This window comes from Palaemon carinicauda, chromosome 17 (assembly GCF_036898095.1).
Source record: "Palaemon carinicauda isolate YSFRI2023 chromosome 17, ASM3689809v2, whole genome shotgun sequence".
Classification (NCBI taxonomy): Eukaryota; Metazoa; Arthropoda; class Malacostraca; order Decapoda; family Palaemonidae; genus Palaemon; species Palaemon carinicauda.
In genome coordinates this window covers 70,878,854-70,902,289 of record NC_090741.1, presented here as the reverse complement: position 1 = coordinate 70,902,289, position 23,436 = coordinate 70,878,854, and the positions used below count along the sequence as shown (strand labels likewise).

The 23,436-nt window shown below is 44.1% G+C and overlaps 1 long non-coding RNA gene across 2 annotated transcripts in view; it reads left to right on the top strand.

Annotated features, from left to right (window-relative positions):
• Positions 1-322: 322 nt before the first annotated feature.
• Positions 323-23,436, top strand: part of LOC137656865 (uncharacterized) — a 75,360-nt gene continuing 52,246 nt past the window's right edge. For both annotated transcript variants that reach the window (XR_011047030.1, XR_011047028.1), the window contains exons 1-2: positions 323-416; positions 13,582-13,799. This is a non-coding gene — a long non-coding RNA (uncharacterized lncRNA). The remainder of the gene's footprint in view (positions 417-13,581; positions 13,800-23,436) is intronic.

Sequence of the window (23,436 nt, the reverse complement as noted above, 5' to 3'; positions counted from 1 at the left end):
AATTTCCACCGACGTCAGAAATGTTGGTGCAGTGTTGCCAGATAGGGAGATTTATCCCTAGATTTGGGGATTTTGGGTGTCTGATGGGGATAGTCTGTACAAATTTCTATAAAGAGGAAACAAAGATGAATAAACCTTTATATTGTTGCAATTAGTTTGCTTGAACTTACATGAAGTATAGTAAGTAATTTCTATATTAGTAAAGCCTACATGATTAGAAGAAAATATATTTGTGGAAATGGGGATTTTTTTGGTTGTTTTAGGAAGTTTTTATCAGAGTTTTGGGGATTTTTAGACTTGCCCATCTGGCAACACTGTACACCTTTTGTATGATTGTTGAATTTTGTGATTAAACGTGGGCCATTTGTTCCACTATATATTGTGGAAAGGTGAAGTTTTATCATTTTCCTAGTTAGGTAAGTAGAGTTTTTACTATTTTGTTAGTGGTTTGTAATTGGCAAAGTGAATATTGGAAACTTCAAGCTTGTTTACCCATGTTGTACTGTTAGACCTGTATTTCCTGATCCTAATTGGCTTGATATGCTAGGTGGCAAGGCTTTTTTTACTCACGTCTTATAAATTCAATGTACTTGTATAGGAATGTTTAGTTCTCAATAAAAATTCACAAGGAAAGACAATTCTTGATAAATATACTTTAAAGGATTTGCGTTAGATGACATAGGTAGGCATATGCTGTAAAATTATAGTTCCATTCGGGACAAAACTACAAGGTATCTTGTGTTCTATGCATTTATTACCCTGATTATTGGGGCAAGCCACCCATTCATGAGTTTATGTACCCCCTAATTTTGTTGGACCCCAGTGGGAACCCGGGGCTTTTTGGGCAGGGAAATGCCAATAAGTATGATTTGCAGCAATAATAATGATCATAAATGCAAAATAAACTCTTTAAGATAACCAATTGGATAAAAATTTGTGGTTCATGTAAGTGGATGAAAATCGGGTATTATTGTAGTGTATTACAGGGTAATGAAACCTAGTGAAAAAACTATTTTTTTGTTATAGAAAAAAATACGCTCTCTTCGAAAGTGACACTTGTTCCTGTTGTAAATAAATAGTTTCAGGTAAATTTTTACTATGACTTACCAGGGCCTAGGGGCCAGAAAATATGTTTTACCAGTAGATTTTGATGTGTTTTGCACGAATTTCACCTTCATTTTTGGCGGAAATCACCCGTTTTTATCCCACACCCCAAATGGTGTGTGACAAAAACTGTGTATTTTCGACAAATATGAAGGTGAAATTCCTGCAAAACACATCAAAATCTACTGGTAAAACATATTTTCTGGTGTTGGGGCATTGAATGATATTTGCAATAAATGAATAATTAATGTTCCAGCACCCCTCCCCCATACCCCTAACTAGGCCTACCGGGGGAGGGGGGGGTAGGGGCCCCCAGCGACCCCCCCCTTAAAGCCACAGTAATTTTCAGGGCACCACAGAACCTAACAAACCCACCTAACCTAACCTAGGGGCCCTGTACCCCTACCGGGGGGGGGGCTTCGCCCCCCCTGCGACCCCCCCTTAAGGCCACAGTAATTTTCAGGGCACCACAGAACCTAACAAACCCACCTAACCTAACCTAGGGGCCCTGTACCCCTACCGGGGGGGGGCTTCGCCCCCCCTGCGACCCCCCCTTTAACCAGGGGTAAATTTGAATATATATATTTTATTAAATCACTTCTTACCTTAAACGGAAGATGACGATGAAGATGTGGAAGGTTGTGGTTGACCCTCTTCTGAATCATCAAGTACTGGAATACGTTCAGATTTGGTACAATACCACACATGTCTATCCTCACGAAAATGTAAAGGCGAATCACATTTACCACACTGGACACTTAAAGGTAATACGGAATGCTCCCTTAGAAAACGATTCACTACTTCAGGAGTTCCATTATAATTCCCATGAAATCGGCCGATCACATCAAAATAGGAATAACGACATATTTCACACAACCGTACCGGAGGATCCATGACAGTAAAGTGACGTGATGAAAATATAGAAACCGGAACTTTTGAAAACCGAAAACAAACGACAATCACGGGTTTCTCCCATAATGAAATAGGGAAAAAAAACAAAATAGTATCGTTTACAATGTTATATTGCACGAAAAACAGATCCTTGAAACAAGACTGAGAGACCAATGAATCGTCCAATAATAACCCTTGAAAAGAACCCAGTAGTATTTAGATTGGAGGAGCGACATTAGTGGGAGGAGCAAATGCGCATTCAAGCAAATATTGTCACATTGCGCAATGGGGAGGAGCCAAGTAAGATGAAAACAGTTATACAAACTAACAAGAGCTACCTGTGGAGTCAACATGTCGAATGACTTGTCCATTTTTTAACAAATATTAAAAATAAGATATTGAATAACTCGTTAATTATGCATTTCCGCCGAAAAGTGCATAGAAGAAAAAGTGACTGAAATGTGTAGCTGATGTTGTTTGTAATGGCAAATATCGCCTATGGCCTGGTAAGTGCTTGTAAAATAATACCGTTTCAGAAATATATACAGTATATATATATATATATATATATATATATATATATATATATATATATATATATATATATATATATATATATATATATCTATCTATATCCTACGATAATGGGGGACCCCCAGTGGGAACTCGGGGTTTTGGGTGGGGAAAACATATGGGGGAAGCGATATATAAACGTAAAACAAGCCTTTTCTTCTCTATACATTACCTTCTTGGGTGTATAATAAACTGAGGAAAAGACAAATACCTTCTTGGGTGTATAATAAACTGAGGAAAAGACAAAACAGTATAACTGGATAAACTTTGGAGGCGGCGTTGCAAAGGCTATGTCTCATGAAAAAATACAGTAACCAGAGATGTCAACGTGTGATGTAGATCAAAGGTTAGCGTAACATGCTAACATTAGCAGTGTTTTTAATTTTTCTCATTCTACTAATCACTCTAGTACGTTCGTTTGTACATAGCAGGTTTCGACCATATGCGCAAAAACCCTGCCTCCCTGCACAGTCTTTTCCTCCACCAATAGGATTTCTTCTTCTCTAATCGTGAAATGTAACTGTTCGTCTCTCTACCAGCTCTGTTAAAGTCTTATTACTTGATTGGTTATGTAATACCATCGTATACATATTACGTTTGACCCCGATACCTTATAAAATCACCTCATTTTATATACCCACTAAATATTATTTATCATACTTTCCATTTTATCTTCATATATTACTTTTATACATTTTGTCATTACCTTGTCACTCCCAGATTTCACATAAATACTTGCTCTGGACAAGTTTCCCCATTCCGTTCATTCTTGTTTACACTCTAGACTCCGTTGATTTTCCGTTAACCAATCATGAACCCATACGTATGTAAAGTTTGCATTGGGGGGTTTATATTTCCCTACCCCCACCTTCCAACAAGCCATTTTCCTTGGAAACCTATGCCCAAGTCACGTCTTTGTTAGTACAAGTGACGTCTTTTTGCGTATTTTACGATGGAAGTTTTAGAAAATTGTAACGACTTCAGTAATCCATACTTGAAAGTATTTTGGTGTATTCCAATGTTGATAATTTTCTTAAATCACGTAATGTAACGTAGGAACTTTTACAGTGTTCCAAGTGCAGTACTAATCTAAGGCAAAACAGTCAAGACCCCACAGACTCAGTCACAACACCCCCGTGACCCCTAAGTTACGCATCACGGTCATAAAAGTAAGTTATTAATTTCTTTGATTGTAATGTGATAGTTTTATTATATTTTGTTAGTGTGTGAAGCTCAGCATTACAGATTGCCAATGCATACGAGGGTGATGTTTTATTTTCCTGTGATCGTAAGTGAGGAACAAGAACCATTATATTTAACGTTTGGGAATGTTAGCGTAACATTACTAATGTTAGCGTGCGCAGCTCAACATTACAGCTTGCCAGTACATACGAGCTTGATGTTTAATTTTAATGCGAGCGAAGCGAGCTAATGGCGAAACAAGAACCTTTATATATAAGGTTATCGTAACAGTACAGTAAGCCCTCGCTACTTCGCGGTTCGACCATCGCGGATTCATGACTACGCGGACTTTTTTCATTACACATGTATATATTATAAAAGAAATATATCGCTGATTTTCCGTAAATTTTTTGTATGTATACGTAGTACTGCATCCAATAATATTCTTTGTTGCAAAAATCACATCTCGAATAAGCGTACATATCCTACAACAAAACAAGCGTAAAATAGCGTATGTAAAACATATACAGTATACAAGTACAGTACCTTGTATTTGAATTTGTAACTACTATGTAGCATGTAAGACGGACTGTGATTGGTTCCAGTGCTGATAGATGACGAATCAGCTCCCAAGTTTTGTAATCTAGCCTGTGATTGGTGTTTTCATCGCTTCTCCGATCCGCAGCAGCTTGGCTTTTCTCTGACCAGTAGCATCTTCTCGCGGCCACTTTGTTTGCCGCTCTCTCGCCGGGTAGATGCTGCTACGTTACTGTGTAACTTAAAACTATGCTGTGCGTGACTGTTTGAAGTTGAACTTTTTGTTGAACTTTCTGTTTAACCCCTACAATAGCTCCAAGCGTTCTGCTTCTACTAAGGCTGGTAGTGAGCCTAAACGCCACCGAAAAAGGATGATGATTGCTGAGAAGGTGACACTTCTCGATATGTTGAAAGAAGGCAGAAGTTACGCGGCTGTAGCCCGCCATTTTGGTGTGAACGAATCCACCGTTCGCTACATTAAGAAGGACGATGCAAACATTAGAAAGACGGCTGCCATCACCTTTAGTAGGTCAGCGAAGCGAGTTGTTACCGCTCGTAATAAAACGATCATCCGTATGGAAGGTGCTTTAGGAATCTGGATTGCCGACTGCTGGAAGAAGAACATAGCCTTGGATACGAACACCATCTGAACCAAGGCTTTGGGTTTGTATGAGAATTTTGCGGCAAAGGAACCTAATGACGACGATGGCGACCATGCTGAAGAAGACGAAGATGATGTACTAGATGAACCTCAAGCAGGAACATCCACTGATTCCCAGCCTCAGAAACAATGTTTTTCCGCAGCAAAGGATGGTTCGCGAAGTTTCAGAAACGCTTCGGCCTGAAAAGCATTTCCCTGCATGGCGAGGCTGCTTCCGCTGACATTACCGCTGCTGAAACTTACGCGAATGAGACATTTAAGAACATTATCACTGAAGGTGGATACAAGGCCGAACAAGTGTTTAATATGGATGAGACCGGCTTGTTTTGGAAGAGAATGTCGTTGCGAACTTTCCTGTTCAAAGAAGCAGCCAAAGCCTCTGGCTTTAAAGCATTCAAAGATCATGTTACCCTCTTGATGTGTGCCGATGCTGCTGGATTTTTGCTAAAGCCGGGACTTATTTACAAATTGAAAAACCCTTGTGCTTTGAAAAATAAAAATAAGAATCTCCTTCCCGTGTACTAGATGCATAATCCAAAAGCATGGATTACGAAGATGCTGACCTTCAACTGGTTCCACCAGTATTTTATCCCGCAAGTCAGTAAATATCTCTTAGATAAGGGCTTGCCATTTAAGATCCTTCTCCTTATGGATAACGCTGGTGGACACGCAACTGATCTGTCGCATGAGGGCATTCAGGTTGAGTTCCTGCCACCCAACACAACGTCATTAATTCAACGGATGGACCAGGGGGTTATCAGGGCGTGCAAGGCCCTCAACATGAAGAATACCTTGGCGGACCTCGTTGTGTGTGTGGATGCTGCCCAAGATGATGGAGTATGAAACATTCAATTTGAAGGCGTACTGGCGGAAGTACACAATAGCCACGTGCCTGCAGAACATCCAGAAGGCACTGAAAGAAATGAAATCTTGCTACTGTTAATGCGAGCTGGAAGAAGTTGTGGCCCCAGATTGTTTACGATGACGAGGGATTTACACCTACTGAGATTCAACACTCTGCAATATGGAAATCTGTGCAGTTGGCTGTGATAATTGGAGGTAATGGGTTTGGCGACATGACGACTGAAGACGTCGACGAGTTGTTGGACTGCCATTCCCAGCCGCTAACTGACGCAGACCTCGAAGACCTGACGAAATCGGCCAGTGAAGAAGACAGTGAAACACAGGAAGAGACCCAAGAAATTGACGAAGAAACGGGCTTAACATTAGAACGGCTTGCCAAGCTCTGCAACCTTACGAAGGAGTTGAGAGAATTGTCGCAAGAGTGGGACGAGGATATGGTTCGTTCTATGCAATTCTGCAACAAAATCGATGAAGACATGACTCCCTACAGGATGCTCTTCGAGCGAAAAAAGAAGCAGGGGCAGCAACTTCCGATCACAATGTTCTTCCAGCCTCACAAAAAAGAGCCAGTTCCTCCTGCTACTATGCCTTCGGAAGAAATTGAAGAAGTGTCCCAGGAAGAAGTTGAAGAGGTGTCCTAGGAAAAGACTCCTCCGTCTGGAGAGTAGAAGACATCATCAGCTTCATCGTCATCATTTCTACTGTGCAGCAAATTCATCGCCATCATCATTTCAAGTTTTTCTTCAACTTCTTTCGTGGTGAGTACAGTAACAATCTTTATTTTTCATACTACTTCAATATTTTAAGATTTTAATATTTGTGCCTGTTTTAGTTTAGGGTACTGTAGTACATGCATTAAGTGTTCTGTACATTAAAGGGTAGTTTGTTAACAGTACAGTACTACGTAAAGGGAAGGTTTTAAAAGTCTGAATATACATGTTAAATAAATACGTAAATATGGTGTCCCTACTTGCGGATTTTCAGCTATCGCGGCCGGGTTTGGAACCTATTTACCACGATAAACGAGAGTTCACTACTAATATTACCGTAACGTGAGTGAAGTGATATAACAAAGGCCATTATATTGGGTTTGTGACCTGGGAACTTCTAGGTTAGGTTAGGTGGGTTTGTTAGGTTCTGTACCCTTTTTGTACTTTTTTATATATTGTGTAAACGGTATATGGAAAAATTCTTTAAAATACACACGATAATAATACCGTATCATTGCTAACGTTAGTAATTCCACCGCAACATTGGTAACGCTGTGTATCACCCCAACGTTGGTAACGCTGTGTACCGTTGGTAATGTTGCTAATGTTACCGTTCGCAGTACTATGTGAGTGAAGTGACACCGAATTTGAACAAGTCATTATATTTAAGTATTTTAACAAAATATATATAATAAAAGGCATTATATTTAATCATTTTAACAGAAAATGTTTTCCTGTAGAAAGTAACGTGATTTAACCGGTTTTCACCTTCATTTCATCCGTAATAACAGCAACCAGTCCGGATATTTAGTTAGTCGGTTTGGTGGTTCTGTTGGTTTGCGGTTGAAATGAAGGTTAAATTCGGTCAAATCACGTTAGTTACTACAGGAAAACATATATTTTCTTTTCGAAATCAGAACCTGTAATACAGTAAAACTTTACAGAAAATCAAAGTATCACAATTCTGTGATTCACTTCGCCTTTCTAATGGTTTTTGCTCCGCTGTGGCTTGCTTTGCTCGCGAATAAACATAATTTCACTCTTATGTTCTGGCGAATGGTGCATGGATGCACTGGGCTCGCAAGCCCTGTAGGTCACTTTCAGGGATATTTTATTTCCACATGAGCAACAATACCTCTACATTGAATGGAGAGTTTTCATCATAATCAATTGCCAACATAGATTAAATTACAATATATTTCGAACTAGATTGTACTTTGCTGTTTGAGATGTCTTTTTGTGATTGTGGTGAAGTTGAAACTGAGGGGAACGGTGGAAAAGATGCCGTAGTAAAACATCCAGGAGCTTGTGCATAGATAATTGGAAGCTTGTAATTGGTAAAATGAGCCAGGTAATTATTATCTTGTACAAAAAAACATGACGACTTGAACAAGGGAATGCAAGCAACTAGTTTGTAATGCCAGTAACTCGCCATTTGTCTCCCTAATGTTGAAAAAAAAAATTCTGGAGTTAGTGAGAAATGCTTCACATTTTAGTCGACTGATACATTATTATGCCCCAGCCCCCATTAAACATGTAGAGAAAACTGCCAAACTAGGCAGCACTCGTCCATTTCTTATAGTGAATTTCGGTTTTGCAAGTAATTAAAGTATCCTATAATAACTATCTTTGCAAATACAATCTTTTGAATCCCATATACTATTGGATGAAACCCATATTGATGATTAGTTTTGGTCCTTTATCATTTTGGCACATGCCACAGGAGCCTCCTCAGAGTCTAATAGTTAGATAAACGCTGAGTGGGGGTGCTTCTGTCGTAAGTTATTGGTTTGAACAGAATAAAGGGCCCAACGTATAGGCTATTCTAGACCTATTGATCATGTTTTAAATGTTGGAAGATAATGTAATTTTTTGTCGTATTTGTGATAAAAATGAAAGGTTTCATGAATTTAGTCTCATGATAGGAAATGTTAAAAAAAAAGTTCATGTTCTAACAAAGGCTGGAGCGTGAAGCTTCAACTCACCCCTTTTAACCCTCTGGTAATCCGATGATGTGTGAAAATATTTATTGCCGTAAGTGATCTGACAACGTAAATTGTCGCGTCGTACGTAACTTATTTTCAGGGAATATTCGGCGTTAATACGCTCTTCATTCGAGGAAAACAAAGCTCTTACCAGGAGTTGGTAGATGATTGAGGGACATGCGGAGCTTAAGAAAAAATGGTTAGTAACAGCGAATGCATGGCAGGCCTATGCTGATTGCCTATGTGATCTATTTTTTTCAATTTACACATGAACAAAAGATTTCTTGGCAAGCTTGTGAAAATACCTGCAATATATTTCTCATACATAATTAGAAAGCCCATTCTTTGTACTTTTTTATGGTATATTCAACCATGTAAGAAGCATTAACGTTTAGTATAAATAAATGTTATCGTATAAGCACCTACAACAAGATTGTAAAATTTACACGGTTTTCTAACCGTCAATTGCTCAACAATTTTCCAACAATACATATACAGGGGGTCCTCGGGTTACGACGCTGATCCGTTCTTAAGACGCGGTGTAACCCGAATTTCCGTGTAAGTCGGAACACCATAAATATACGTACTGTACTGTACTGTAAAGTATTACTGTATACTGTACTATAATAAAATGTATCAAATGACATAAAAACAATATTAGAAAAAGAGAAAACAATTCCTTACCACATGAATTAAAGTAAATATCAATAAAAAAAGAAAACAATTCCTTACCACATGAATTAAAGTAAATATCAATAAAAAAAGAAAACAATTCCTTACCACATGAATTAAAGTAAATATCAATAAAAAAAAAGAAAACAATTCCTTACCACATGAATTAAAGTAAATATCAATAAAAAAAAAGAAAACAATTCCTTACCACATGAATTAAAGTACATATCAATAAAAAAAAGAAAACTATTCCTTACCACATGAATTAAAGTAAATATCAATAAAAAAAAAGAAAACAATTCCTTACCACATGAATTAAAGTACATATCAATAAAAAAAGAAAACAATTCCTTACCACATGAATTAAAGTAAATATCAATAAAAAAAAGAAAACAATTCCTTACCACATGAATTAAAGTAAATATCAATAAAAAAAAAAAAAGAGAACAATTCCTTACCTTATTCCTATGGTTGGCTTGCACACTGGAAGGGATGTTGCAAGGGACGGAGAGACTGGTTTATTGTGGAGAGGAAGGTGCAGAAGATGCTGGAGAAACTGGGGCAGGTGAATCAGGATTCTCTGGAAGTGAGACAGAAGATGCTGGAGAAGCTGGGGCAGGCGAGTCTGGAGGTGAAGAGCCTACAAGAGGTGGTGGAGAAGCTGGAGAAGCAGAGGCAGCTGAGGTTGATGGCAGAGGCTCTGTAGCAATAGAGGCAGCTGAGGTTGATGGTAGAGGCTCTGTTGCAGGCAAATCTGGAGTAGTAGAGGCAGCTGATGTAGAGGGTGCAGTTCTCTCTACTTTCTTAAAATACCGCTCCAGGTTAGACTGGACAGAGAGGATCCTCTTCTCATCCAAAATCTCCTTATAACACTGCAGTAAGTCCATGACACCTCTGGAAACCCTGGTGAACCTGTCCATGTTGGGATCTTGAGCCTCGAAAGTTGCCAATGCTTGTTGTATCTCGGCAAAACCTTTTGACAAGCCCTGCCTTGTGAAAGCCTTAGGGTCTGGGGTGGGGGCTTCTTCCTCTTCCTCTATGATCTGCTTCTCCAGTTGTATCAAGTCCCCAGCAGATAACTCCTCTCCATGAGATTCTAGCAGCTCCGTAACATCATCAACCTCCATCTCCAAATCGGTTTCCTTACTCAGGGCAACAATGTTCTTGATAACATGGTCAACTGTGTCCTCAAACCCATGAAAATCATTAACAAATTGAGGACATAGCTTCCTCCAAACACCATTCATGTTTGTAACCTTCACCTCCTCCCAGGAATCAGCAATGTTCTTAATAGCATCAAGGATGTTGTAGGACTTCCAAAAGTCCTTCAGAGTCAAGTCCTTCTTCGTTTCAGTTGCCTGTAATGCCATAGCAATTGTTCTTCGGAGGTAGTAGGCCTTGAATGAAGCAATCACTCCCTGGTCCATAGGCTGTAAAAGGGCCGTGGTATTAGGTGGAAGGTAAACCACCTTCACATTAGGGTGAAAGTCTCCCAGCTGGGCAGGGTGTCCTGGGGCATTGTCCAGCAATAGCAACACCTTAAAGGGGATACCCTTTTGGGCGCAATACCGCTCCACACTAGGTACAAAATGGTTGATAAACCAGTCTTCAAACACTGCAAGTGTCACCCATGCCTTCTTATTTGCCTTCCAAATGACTGGGAGTTGACTCTTCCAAATTCCCTTGAGTGCCCTTGGATTTTCAGCCTGATAGACCAGCATGGGCTTCAGTTTGAAGTCGCCAGCAGCATTTCCCCCAAGAAGCAAAGTTAGCCTCTCCTTGCCTGCTTTATGACCGGGTGCTGACTTCTCCTCCTTTGCTATGTACGTGCGGTTAGGCATGCGCTTCCAGAATAAACCTGTCTCATCCGCATTGAACACCTGATAAGCAGAATAACCCCCCTCCCTAATTATCTCAGCCAACGCTTTAGGAAATTCACTTGCTGCTTTCTCATCCCCACTAGCAGCTTCACCTTGCACTTTAAGATTATGGTAATTGGCCCGAGTATTAAATCGCATAAACCAACCCCTACTAGCCGAAAACTCTTCACTTTCACTTTCTCCCCCCCTTTCTTTTTTCAACGCTTCAAACAACCTTTTAGCCTTCTCTTGAATAACCATTAAGCTCACTGGAATACGCCGTTGATTTTGATCTTCCAACCAAAGCACTAATAACCTTTCCATTTCGATAATTAAACCACTACGCTGTTTCGTTATCACTGTTGCTTTCATTGGAGCAGATCCTTTTACGTGTTCAACAATGCGCTCCTTATCTTTAAGGATAGTAGCCACGGTCGAACGGCTAAGGCCAAGCGATCGGCCAATGTTCGTTGGCGTTTCACCGTTTTTAGACCGCTTAATAATGTCTAATTTCACTTCCATGGTGATGGCCTTCCTTTTCTTCGATGCACTACCATCAGAAGAATCTGCCTTGCGCTTTGGAGCCATAATGAAGGGCAAAAAGTTCAAAAAAACGATCAAACACATGAGAGAAAGAACAGGCAATCACAACCAAAAATGGCGTATGAGTGGAACTGAGCGACGCCGTCTTCCTCGCCCACAACCACCGCAAAGCGTATTCATCCACCGCGCGCTAGAAACTAGTTCGCAATTGTTTACGTCGCTTACGACGCTAACGGTGTAAGACGGAACGACGCTTAATATTATTTTTATATTTTTATGGGGCGCGTTCGTAACGGCGAAACCGCGTAAGTCGGGACCGTCGTAACCCGAGGACCTACTGTATTTTTACTTAACCCTTTTATTGGAGATTTAATTGGCTTTACAATGATGTCTTTAATTTTTCCTTCTATTTATTTTTTACGTCATAACAATGAAAAATGGCAACATAAATAGGTCTGAATATCTGAAATTTTTGCTGCTAAAAAAAAGAAGCCATATTTTACTGTATTCATTTACACGTCACATACTCCCCAGAAATAGATTTTTCCTTCGTCAAAATCCCTTTTATTTGAAAAAGGTTGCATCCAAGTGCTACGTCCCTGGCGTTTAAACGAAACCACTCTGTGGCGCAGGTTCTACAAGCTGGGGTGTGGAAGTGTCAAACGACCCTCACCACCCACTACATGCAAGATGTAACCCACAGGAGACTCGATACATTCTCTATCGGTCCTGCAGTGGCTACACAACAACTGGTTTAACACCTCAAGCTCCTTGATGGACAAGTAGTCGGAGGTTAAGGGCATTGGTTACCTGGTTTTAGTCTTGAGTGATTGAATAAGAATGACTGGGTCTTTCTTTACTTCAGTACTATATTGTATACGAATTACCATACTTTACAATAGATACATTACAGGCTACTTGTTAAGCAATGATCTTGTAGTGTTTGTGAGCTGACCTTTCCAAACAGTGATCATTTGAGTAATATGTTGTCTCACCTTAGCTAATTAAACTGTATTGTACTGATTGTACTGTACTTTTATTACAGCAATATACACTACAATATCGATGAATGTTAAGTACAGTACTAACAACAGTGATTATTGTTACCTATACGTAAGGTGGTGGTGTGATGACTTCCTTGTGAGTAGTCTTAGTTTGTACTGAATGTGTTAATTCTGTAATGAAAATTGATATGAACTATAATACAGCAAGAGAAACACTGTGGAAAGAAAAAAGTAGTGCAGTAAAGTGGGTACATAGTGTTAGTTGACTGCATGTAGGCATTGGTCTGTGTTTTGTGGGTGGTTACGAGTTGACCCGCTATAGGGTATCAGTATTCATGGGATTTTACTCTTCGTGGGTGTTTATTATATAATCTTCTCGAAAAAGGAGGCTCGACTGTACTAAATCTATTTATGACCGACATTGGAGTGTCTCTTGTCCATTTAGTTTTAAAGAAAAGGATTAGGCCGTCAACTCTAGATAGGTTCCTTGTCAAAATGAAACTAGTTTGAAAAAAAATAAAAATTAACTTGTGTCCAGAAAGCATAAATTGAGTGATCTAGTTGGTGATGGTGAACACCATTCAAGAAAGAGAACTGGAAGTGAAGTTCTTATGGAGGGAGATTCTTCCTCTAAGCAGTAACTTCCCCTTCCTTTCCTAGTCTTCCGTACCCCAGCCACGATTCTATCTTTTATTGTATTTTTAGTAATATCTGATGTATATGGGTTATGATTTGCTCTTTTTATAACATTAGAAACTTTTAAGAATTAGATATATGTATTTTATAGTTGTTTTATGCATAGTGAAAGCTCTTTTATTTCTAATGGGGAAATATTGGTTTTGTTTACAAGCTTGCTCCTGGAATGGATGAAACTTGTATACTGAGGTATAACTGTAAATGAGGTTTTTTTCAGTTTAATGATTTTTATTTCCTTTTAATGAAAATTTATCATATAATTTAGATCCTCTAATATATATTTATATTTTTATCTTTCAGCCATTGGGACAAACTTTGTCAAAGAGATTCAAGCATTGAAGCTGCAACAGAGGCACCCTGTACATCATCATCATCCAAACTGTTTAGTTAATCTCAAATCTTACTCTCTCACAAGTACAGCTACACCAGTAGCGTGCTCCCATCATTCACAGGAAAGAGTTGACTAGAAAGAAGGAAATACATTTTCATGTTGTCAATACCTGCTGAAGTGCTCCAAGGTATGTTTTTATGATTTATGATCAATATGCAGAGATCCTTTACAAGCTAAAAAGTTTATTGGGTTCTACAAAGATTTTATATGTATTCTTTAAGTGTGTTAATGCAAGTTTCTGTGAATTGTATTTGTCAATGATGATTTAGTAATTAGGAGTTAGTTTTTTTTTTCATTTTGTATAGTCTACTTTGTTTATTTGTTCCGTAACCGAAATACAAACCACGCTATTTACAAAGGGTATTACTTTTAGCGTAGCTGAAATGGCGAGCCATTAGAATTTAACGAGGGTGTATTACCCCCGCGCTAGTTAGCGGGGGGGTAGGGGAGTGGTAGCTAGCTACCCCTCCTCCCCCTCACACACAGGTGAATACTCACTTTCACTTTTGGCTCGGACTGTGACAGACGTCTCTGTCTTGGTCCTCGCTTGGCAGCCATTGTCTGTTTTGTCTTTACTTAATCGCTTACTTTTCTTTTACTCAATATATATGTAAACATGTTTTCATGTTTGTATATATATTTGAGTATAGAAATAAGTAAGTTTCCTTTTCAGATGTGTGTGTGTAGTGTACGATATCTACGTGGAGGCCTCGGCAGTTAGGCCACCACGGCCTAATTTTATGGGTTGCGATCGAGTTTGACTTCGGTCTTTCTCTCTCTCTCTCTCTTGAGGTCGTTCACCCTTTTACTATGTTTTACTACGCCCTTGTAGCTTCCTTCCCGTGTGGGTGGGGTTGCTACGCCGTACATTTTGTCTCAATTAGTTTATGAATCTAATTGTAGTTGTTAATTTTTCAGCTTGTAGAACGATTCCTTTCGGGGTTTTCGTTTTTTTTTTCTTTAGTGTTCATTCATTTTTAAATTACATAATTACATAGTTACATAATTATAATTGTTATAATTCTGTTTTGGTTACAGCTCTCCTTCCGCGAGTGTAAGTGGTTGTGAGGGCACGTGCCTGTTGTGTAATTCTTGTTCCTTTTCCTCGGGATTCCTCTTCGGAGCCTTCCCGGGGGAATGAATGTGTACTAATATTATTTGTTTTATTTTTTTACAGTTACCGATCTAGTTCGTTTCTGTAATATAGCAACGGTGTGAGCTGTCTGGTTGAGTCCTGGGGATTCGGCTGTTGCTGCCTCCCCCCTTGTATTGTCGTCAGGGGCGTGTCTCCTTCTACTGGTAGTACTCCCGTGTCGACGGACAGCTCTCCAGTTCATTTTAGAACAGTCAGGAGGCTTGCCTCCTTGGGCGGATAACTTTCCTTCCGAGGGAAGTTTTTCCTGTCCAGGCTTGAGCTTTTCCTCTTTTGGGGGGTTCTTCTCTTGCCTTTTCTTCGTGCGACTATGCTCTTGGTGCTGAGCGGTCGCACCTGCAGTTTCGCTCAAGGGGCTGGGCAACTGCAGGAGCTCCTCTTCGGAGGATTGCTCCTTTTAGGTCACTGGCTGACCAGTCTCTTCCACGAAGTGTTTCTCTTTCGTTCGCGAGAGAGTACACTCATAGAGACTCCTCTTCGGAGGTTTCTTCTGTTGCTGTTGCTGTTGGCCTCCCTCGCCGTAAGGCCCTCCGTCCGCCTCGTCGTAAGGGCCTCTCATCTCCCTATAAGGGTGCTTGAGGCGCCTTTTTGAATCTCCGTTTGCAGCCTACAACTTCTTTTTCTCGATCTTCCGTCTTGGTGCAGATGGACAGCAGTCTAATCTCGTCTTCCGACGGGCAACGGTCTTCCCGACGGACAACGGTCTTCCCGACGGACAGCGGTCTTCCGACGGACATCAGTCTCCCGGCGGACAACGATCCCTTCGGGGCAAAGGGTTGCCCCCACGGGGGTTCTTCCCTTGCGTGTCAGGGTTTCCCTGCGCGCCCTTCTGTTCGTCAGCGCTCTCCTGTTCGTCAGCGCTTTCAAGATGATCTTCCCTGCAGTTCCTGTTACGTGCCCTGTGCGCCCACGTTCGCCCTCGCGATCTAGAACTTAGGTTCAGGTCGGGGTCAAGGACTCTTCTTCTTTGCGCGGGCTTCCACGCGTAGCCTTCTGCTCGTCAGCGATCATCAGCTCGTCAGCGATCATCAGCTCGTCAGCGATCATCAGCTCGTCAGCGATCATCAGCTCGCCAGCGATCGTCAGCTCGTCAGCGATCATCAGCTCGCCAGCGATCGTCAGCTCGTCAGCGATCATCAGCTCGCCAGCGATCTCCGGATCGCCCACGTGTGTTACAGCTGGCACGCCAACGTTCTCCAACACTTCTGAAGGAACATGGTTCGCCAGCTACTAGCCCAACTGCGGATGCTGATCGCCATCGCGCGACCCTCAACTGCAGATGCTGATCGCCATCGCGCGACCCTCAACTGCGGATGCTGATCGCCATCGCGCGACCCTCAACTGCGGATGCTGATCGCCATCGCGCGACCCTCAACTGCGGATGCTGATCGCCATCGCGCGACCCTCAACTGCGGATGCTGATCGCCATCGCGCGACCCTCAACTGCGGATGCTGATCGCCATCGCACAACCCTGAACGATTGCCCGCTTCGCATGCTGCTCCTCATCGCACAACCCTGAACGATCGCCCTCTTGCGGATGCTGATCACCATCGCACCCTTTCACGCGATCATTCACCTGCGCATACTGCTCGCCATCGCACAACCCTGAACGATTGCCCGCTTCGCATGCTGCTCCTCATCGCACAACCCTGAACGATCGCCCTCTTGCGGATGCTGATCACCATCGCACCCTTTCACGCGATCATTCACCTGCGCATGCTGCTCGCCATCGCACAACCCTGAACGATTGCCCGCTTCGCATGCTGCTCCTCATCGCACAACCCTGAACGATCGCCCTCTTGCGGATGCTGATCACCATCGCACCCTTTCACGCGATCATTCACCTGCGCATGCTGCTCGCCATCGCACAACCCTGAACGATTGCCCGCTTCGCATGCTGCTCCTCATCGCACAACCCTGAACGATCGCCCTCTTGCGGATGCTGATCACCATCGCACTCTATCACGCGATCATTCACCTACACATGCTGCTCGCCATCGCTTACCGCCAGCGATCTTCTTCACCTACGCGGCAGCACGATCCCTCGCCGTCACGCCCATTCGCCTGCGCGCCCGCGCGATCGCTCGCCTGCGCGCCCGCGCGATCGCTCGCCCGCGCGATCGCTCGCCTGCGCGCCCGCGCGATCGCTCGCCTGCGCGCCCTCGCGACCGCTCGCCTGCGCGCCCTCACAACCGCTCGCCTGCGCGCCCGCGCGACCACTCGCCTGTGCGCCCGCGCGACCACTCGCCTGTGCGCCCGCGCGACCATTCGCCTTTGCGCGACCGTTCGCCCTCGCGCGACCATAGTTCGCGGCGAATTCCACAGCCGGTGGTAGCAGCAGGGACGCGTGCTCCTAGGCGGCACTCGGGATCACCTCCATCCAAGCACAGGTTGGTAGTGCAGGACGAAGACAGGTCAGTACAGCATTCTTCCCACCTTCTTTTCAGGCAGGAACCGTCGTGTCCTCTCCAAAGGATCGCCCGATCCCTTTCACCTTAGCGAGGATTTCGGACTCTGTGTCCTTGGAGCAGCAGACATGGTTTGATCCGCTGGCACGGGCGTTAATGAGGTTTATGAAACCAGCACTCACCGGCCAGGGTAACAAACCAGCGGCTGTCTCTCCTACGCTGAAGAGAAAGAGAGGAGTGGACTTCGTGGTGACTTCCCCCAGGGCGAAGTTGGTTCCCAAGAGGTCGGTCTCGAGGGTCCCCTCTCCTGCACGAGTACTCTCTCCTTCTCCCGCCCTGGAAGGATTTTTGGCGGGGGGGCTTTCCGTTGAAGATTTCTCCATCGGACAAGGGGTGACTGCTTACCTCTTCCTCTGGGAGCTTACCAGGTTCTTTCCCTCCTCGGTTACGGCCCGAGGTTTGGTTCAAGGAAGCTACAGGAAGATCAAGGGTACTTTCCTCCTCTCGAGCTCAGGCACCTTGGCCTTTCGTCGTTAAGTATCTACTTGCGGACAAGCTCGATGTGGTACCATCTGGACGCACTGACTGAAGGCTTCCTTCGGGTGTCTCATCTGTGGAGGTCAACGACCTCAGACACCCTTCCATCCTTGAGAAGAGTTTTGTCTTTGCCCAAGGACAGAGACTTAAACATCTGCTGTGCGGAGTAAATCGACTTCCGGTTTCACTCCTCCAAGGCGCTTTCTTCCAGACTCTGCAGGGCTCCAGCTCCCTTTTCTTTCAACCACGTCGGCCTAAGTTATCGGCTACGACAACTGGGACAAGGTGTCCAATTGCAGTTTCCTCCTGTCAGGAACAGATGGCACGGGAGACTCCCCCGGGGGGGCATAGTCCTAAAAGGAGTTCACGAACTCTAGGATTGCAGGTTTTTTCGCTGGGAGGATGCTTAAGGTTACTCATCCGAATGACAGCTTCCCGATGCCCATTCCCGCACAATCTCTGTGAGTAGCCAAGGATATCACGCCTGCCGTCTCTGTCAGCGAATTCAGTGTCTCTGAACCTCTATGCCATAGCATCAGCAGAGTTGCCCGGTTGGGCAGAATGATCCATACCTTAGGCGAAGGTCTTCCTTAGGATCATCGACGGCTTCACCCCCGGCCCCCTCAGTCGATCCTTTCTTGTAAGGAAGGATCTGAGAGGGGACGTCCATAGTCGACCTCTCAGCCCTGATCAAGTTTGTCGAACAAACTTCGGCCAGCGTAGACCAGCAGAATCGATCAGACTGGTAACGAGGCGACAGGACTCCTTTAACCCTGGATCGGAAGGACGGGTACTTTCAGTTTCCATTCCATCCATCTTCCAGGGTGCTCGTCGAATTCAGCCTAAACTGCAAGTATTCCTGCTTATGATGCAGTGTGGCTATCCCGCCGTGGCATAGCAGGTTTGTTTCCCCAGAGAACTCTCCCTGCCTTCCTCTTGGCCGCTCAGGTGCAGACTTCCGCCTCCTCTGCTGTTTGGAGGGCTGGTCAACTCCGGTAGGCTCGGGTTTCGACCTGATTCAGCGCCGGGAAAAGCTTCCGAATGCTGACCATGAGTGTGGGCTCATGGTATTTTGCTTGGAGCCTTCTCTTCCTCTGCCTCAACATCTGGAGTATCTGGCCATGATATTGAGTCAACCGCCTTACCACGTTGGAAACCCCGCTTCTCGTCCGTCCAGCGAGGTTAAGCAACGTCGGTACTTGGATGGGTGACCACCTGGGGACGCCAGATTCTGTTACCACATCCTCCGAGCCTTCCTTTCGGTTCACCGTGGCAAGACTGAGGAGAGTCGCAGTACCTGTTCTCAGTCAAGCAGAGTTTTCAGCCCTACCTTGGAACGTTTCCTAGTTCTTCTTTCCTCATTGACCCGTTTATAGTCCGAACGGTCGCCTCAGGATAAGTTCCATGTGGGGCGATCCAAGTTCCGGTGGCTTCAGGCAATGTTTAACCGGACTCCCTGGCCCTATGGGACCAGCGGAACTATTAAACCTGCAATGGGTGTTGACCTATGGAGCCTCTTGATGGTAGTGGATATTCTCGTCCTTTCCCCACATTCTTGATGCGGTTCTCGGACTCGTCAAAGGAAAGGGGGGGGGGGGGCATGTTCCGGTCCAGGCCTATGGTCAAGACCTGAAGGATACCTCTCCATCATTCAGGCAGGCTTAAGGGCCTTAGTCTGGCCCCTCTTCAGATCCTACCGCTCCTGCCAAGTCGCCCCGTTGCGTGTCGACTTCATGCTAACCAGCAGGGGACGCATTTTCACACCTTCACATCTTGCAGTAGAGATATCGGGATGATTGAGATTCTCTCAATTCCACCATCGGCTCTCTCATTCCAGGCAGGGGAATGTTTCTCTCAGACTATCCGAGCAGAGCCTCATAGAGAGAGTGTACCTAGGGGTCTTTGACCTTGGGTAACCAGCAAGTGCTGGTCTGGGGGACCTGATCGCGACAGCTTGGAACCTCAAGCTTCCGCTAGTTTTCCCCCCAGTCTCAGACCCCGAGACTCTAGCAAGATGCATTCCGGTGATGGTGGGACAACTTCGACGCCTGCGTCTTCCCTCCTTTTTGTCTGCGGACAATGGGTCTCAACAAAACCAGGTTGTCTGTCAACCTTTCAATGGGAGAGCTCCACTGGGACTATGTGCAGAACGGTTTCTGGACCCTCTGCTTCCCCTGACGGAACTCCCGGGAGAGCTTCTCCCACGGCGCAGACTACTCAAGCAACCACACTGCGACATCTCTCCCGAACCGGGGCGTCGCTTCGGCTTCATGCCTGGAGACACTACGCTTCCTCCTCTAGAAGAGACAACCCGCTACAGTCGCGGTACGGAGGTCGCGTCATCTGCGATAGTCATCCACAGGGGTCTCCCAGGCAAAGTGAAGAGTCTAAGGTGGTTGGTGCCGTGGGAGATATACTTCTTCCCGTGAGGCCTCTTCTCCAGCAATAACGGTCTTATTGCCTTTCGGCGGGAGGAAACTCCTTTCCGCTCTTGGCAATGAAGCCTGTCGCTCAGCCTTTCCCTGACCTTCAGGCTTAAAGGAATAACTTTTTCCTGCCCGCTGGATCTATCCTCGCTCATGCGAAGCTACGATCGTCCCTGCCCTAGTCGGAGGAAGACCTCCAACTTGGAGCATGGCTCGGACTTTTAGTCCTTTAAGAGATCTTCTCAAGACCCTTTTACGACAGGCCTCGGATTGTATTCCGCCCTGGGTCTTCTGCTCACTCTGGCCACGGCCAGTGTGTGAGCAATCTTCTTGGTCTCTTACTACTCCCCCCCTTTCTAAGGAAGAGGGGAAGGCAACATTCAGGCTCGCTCCTGAGTTGTTGGCTAGACTCAGAATCTGAGGGTCCCGACCCTTCGGTCCGATTCATTCAAGATTTTGAGTCTCCATTCTGTGTCTGATGTCCCAAGACCTTCTCTTTCTTGCCAGTACAGGAATCGAGAGGTTAGCGCTGGGAACAGCTGCAGTTTGGCCTCAGTTGCAGCCGATTTGGGAACACAAGGAGGACATGGGGGGAGAGTCACCAGTATACCTCTTCAGCCCGGACTCAAGGACATTCATCTCGACCTGTCTTCAGACCCTCCCCCGTCACGTCGCCCTACAGCACGATGTTGGATACATCGCAACGTCCCTCGCCTTCGAGTAATACTACTCTGTGACGCAGGTGCTACAAGCTGGAGTCTGGAAGCGTCTGATGACCTTCGCAGCCCGCTTCCTGCAGGGCGTGACCCACAGGAGTCTCGATACGTTTTCTATCGCTCTGTGGTGGCTACACAACAGCTGGTCTAACCTCAGGCTCCTTTTTGGACAGGTAGCAGAAGGTTGAGGGCATTGTTATCAGGTTTTAGTCTGCATGAACGAAAGAAGTATGTCTGGCCCTTACTTCTTTCTTCATCATCCCCTCTACGGGGAAGCAGCATCCTGGTCTCTGCATAGCTGACCTCGAACCTCTGCAGGTAAACCATGCTTCCTTGTGTTCCGAGTATTGAGTCAATACTGTCGCGTCCCCCATACCCTGACGAGGTGGTATTGGGAACGTCTTAACCCAGAGTTCCTTCTGGAACTCCAGGTCAACTGCCTAAGACGGGTCACACTTCTTCCTTCACACACAAGCTTACGTAGGCCACATGGTTCCTTGCGGTGCAAGGAACTTGTGAGGTGCAGGGACTCCTTTTCTCGAGTGCGACTCACTCGGATTCTGAGTCCCCGGGTAAAGCCAAAGCCAGTATGGCTGGGGACTTTCCACCCTTCCTAAGGGATAAGTCACCCTTTGTAAATAGCGTGGTTTGTATTTCGGTTACGGAACAAATGACAAATTCGAAGATAATTTGTATTTTTCCTAACCATACAAACCTTAGCTATTTACACATATTTGCCCGCCAGCCCTGTCCCCCAAGACAAGTCCTACCTCTAAGTGAAAGTGAGTATTCACCTGTGTGTGAGGGGGAGGAGGGGTAGCTAGCTACCACTCCCCTACCCCCCCGCTAACTAGCGCGGGGGTAATACACCCTCGTTAAATTCTAATGGCTCGCCATTTCAGCTACGCTAAAAGTAATACCCTTTGTAAATAGCTAAGGTTTGTATGGTTAGGAAAAATACAAATTATCTTCGAATTTGTCATTTTGTACTGAGGTTAATAGAATTTTCTTACTTTAATAAAGAGTGTAAATTTAAGTGTTCGTAGTAATATGTTTTGTGATTTATTTAATAGAGGGACTGGTTATAATTTTTATTTCCACTTATTAACATTATTTGTAACAAGATCAACCAAATTAGATATTTATTCCAACACTAATATAAACCATCGTCCTTTACATTGGAGAAGATAGCCGCGTAAGGTGGAACACTACTGTAAAAACTTTTAACGATGTGTCTACAACCATACTGGTTGTTTCCCAATGGATGGCGGGGAAGCACCACATCCTCATTCACTCATTTGCATTCGCTTCTTGCTCCTGGAACTAGATGAATAACAGGTTGCTTGTTTTTTTTTTTTCTTTTGCAGCTGTATGCATGCTTGAGGGATGTTTTGGTGCTGTTGAATTCAATGATGTCTGGGACAGACAATTCACATGCCTTCACCCAATCTAGGAAGCATAGTAGGCCTCTGCCTTGAATTTGTCGGTCAAGATTCTTTATGGAGAAGATCAAAGCAATCCCCCTTCAGGTTAATTCCACATTCTGCATCCCTACAAACCTGCTCTCCTTGGTGTTAATTAGAGCAGTAAGGTACCTTCTCAATTCTTTCTGAGTCAAGGACAATGGACTATATAGCCATGGTCTTTCTTCTGGCAAATTTGTGGCTAAACCTTGAGTTGGTTACAATTCCTGACCAGGCTAATAGGATTGGTTCATCGTCTTTAGAAGACCCTGCGAAGCTAGGGAAGTTGGTTCTTTTTGGATGGAAACTTTTTTTTTTTTTTCTTTTTCCATCAAATGGTAAACCTTTGGGTCAACATTGTCCTCCATTGTTTCAAGGCAAGTTGCTATGGAGTTACTTCACACTCAGGAATGGAATGATGCTGGGTTTATGTTGCTCTTTCCACTGGGTAAAGTTGAGGTGGAGATGTCTGTTGTAATTTTTTATCCACCGAGCTATCTCCTATAGGACCTCAGACACTTCGAAAGAAACTGTTGCCAAGCTTTGGGTTGGCAACATATCCAGTGTTTTAAGTAAGGAAGCCTTAATCAGATTCTAGTCCTCAACCAGAACAACCAGCTACTTCTCCTCTTGGAAGGCTTCTGAGCTTGCCCGGTCTTTTCAGGGCTCCTCTCTAGCCTTTGGCCTCGTGTAGAATGAAGGATAAGGCAGAAAGCCACTCTAAAGCTGTTGCAAGTTGGGGGATGCATTGCATGACAAAGAGCAATGTGGCAGTGATGGGAATAATTCTGGGTAGTATTCCTTTGGTAAGGCTACAAACTAAATTTCAATGACTTATTGCCTTCTTAGCAACTGTTGCAGTTCATAACCTACCTACCTTGATCACAGAAAGCTCGGGCCCTGTTGGCCAAATATTTTTTAGGATAATTTAAAGGGGACTGGACATGGCAGTTTTTCCTTCAGATTTCTTCTACAGTATAGACTTGGATTTTGCGAATTTTGTCAGTTTGGGGACTTCATACTTTTGGCAGATCTTATGGATGTTGACTGTATTTCCAAA